This window comes from Ceratina calcarata, unplaced genomic scaffold (assembly GCF_001652005.2).
Source record: "Ceratina calcarata isolate Rehan_Ccalc_2016 unplaced genomic scaffold, ASM165200v1 scaffold294.2, whole genome shotgun sequence".
NCBI lineage: Eukaryota > Metazoa > Arthropoda > Insecta > Hymenoptera > Apidae > Ceratina > Ceratina calcarata.
Window position 1 is genome coordinate 34,030 of NW_017151812.1, and position 1,781 is coordinate 35,810.

General features: G+C 50.3%; 1 non-coding gene across 1 annotated transcript; it reads left to right on the forward strand.

Annotated features, from left to right (window-relative positions):
* The first annotated feature begins 1,402 nt into the window (after positions 1 to 1,402).
* On the forward strand, positions 1,403 to 1,485 carry TRNAL-CAG (transfer RNA leucine (anticodon CAG)). The gene has a single exon. It is a non-coding gene; the product is annotated as a tRNA-Leu (tRNA).
* The last annotated feature ends 296 nt before the right edge of the window (positions 1,486 to 1,781 follow it).

The following is a 1,781-nucleotide window of genomic DNA, read 5'->3' on the forward strand; positions in this document are numbered from 1 at the left end:
TTTCTGGACAGAGTCATTTGATTTTCTCATAATTAAATTACTACTAATGCTAGCTATATAAATGAAATAAACTAGTGACGAAATCGTATGACTGTGAAAGAGATTAGTTTGTCTGTACTGACTGTATTTATAGATCCATTAAAGAGTGTGAACGTATTTGGCAACAGGACTTAGAATAGACGAGGTAAACGTGCCTGGTTCCCTTTTCGCGGAGGATAGAACCAGGTGAATCGTATCCTGTGGCAGGAAACACAGTCCAGTTTTATAATGCATGGGAGTGTAGTTTCGTTTGCTGGCTGCGGCTACGGCCGAACGTTAAGTTAGAGTCGGACAAGGATGAGTCGACGCGGCGGAGTGAGACCGATGGACGAGTAGAACGCGGGCAAGAAGCGAGAAAGGGAAACGGGCGAGGGTAAGACGGAGACGAGAGTCAAAGGAGGGATCACGGAGCCGGGCACGGAGATGCATGCTGGGCTCAGTGCGGACGGGAGGAGCGGGAAGGGGTTTAACGTCGTCCTTAGCTCTCGGACGGTCCGGCCTTGAGACGCAGCGACGCTCAATGCGAATGTACGGCAGTTTTCTGCACCGGAAACTGCAATTCTAACAGCCTTGAGAGCGTTCGACCGCCTGGACGAAATTATCTCACGAGCTTTTAAATCACCTCACGGATTCTTAAGAACAGAGGGTGTGTTCGTAAATATAGAATATAGACGTCGAAGGCGGTCGAGTTTGATGATTTAATTCAACTGCGAATCGGTCGTCGGGCTTGTTCGATAAGTTTTTAATCGGCTGCACATAACAGCTGTTGCTGGGCCAGGCGGATGGCCGCAGGGGGGTCGCGGGGGGGAGGATCCTTGAATCTCGTTCCGGGATTGACGGGAGTTGAAATTAAAAATAGGTCTGGGTCGGTGCATTCGATCGACGTTCAATGGCACTTGGCCAGGCGCGATTACAAATCGAACGAGTGGGTCGCCCACAGGGTTGGGGACATTATTTTCCGAGGAGCCGAAGGAGTCATCCTGCTGCTATGCACTTCCTCTGCTCGTACGGTGAATTATCAGGCCAGTTTTTGGATGTGATAGCGTTTTAAATGTCGGGACACCGGCTTGGTCGCCTGCCAGATTCTTTTCTGAGATTAATGGATCGGAGAGAACTCGAGATTCTTGTTAAAGTTTGTTGATCAACACGCGGTATTATTTTTCGAAAGAATATTCCGCGATCGAGCTGATCGCTGCGTTTGCCGTGGAACGATAGGGGGGCAAAAAGAAGGTATCGGGGTGCATCGGTTGAATGCTATTTTTGCTTAGCTGCCGGGTAAATTTAGTACACGGCAGACCAGTTTCTCGGCATAATAATACGGGGTCCGGTTGATTTCTCCTCTTTAAGCCAGCCGAAGACACGGGTCAGGATGGCCGAGCGGTCTAAGGCGCTGCGTTCAGGTCGCAGTCCACTCTGTGGGCGTGGGTTCGAATCCCACTCCTGACAAAAATCTTTTTTTTTTTTTTTTTCCACGCTTCCGAGAACGCGTCCGATCCCCTCGACGGCGACGACGACGGCACGTCGAGCATCTGCCCCGTGGCCAATCGTTACCGATCGAGTCATTAAGCTCTCGATAGTCCACTCTTGTACTCGGCAATTAACGATTACGTAACGGCTGACGTGCGGCGGAGTCGATTTGAAGAAATTCTAACTGTAATTGCTCGGAGTCAGTCGGAGGCGCCTGTTGAATTATTCCCGATGGCATCCCGCGAGCGCGTCGGGATTCTTACTCTCGTACGGTC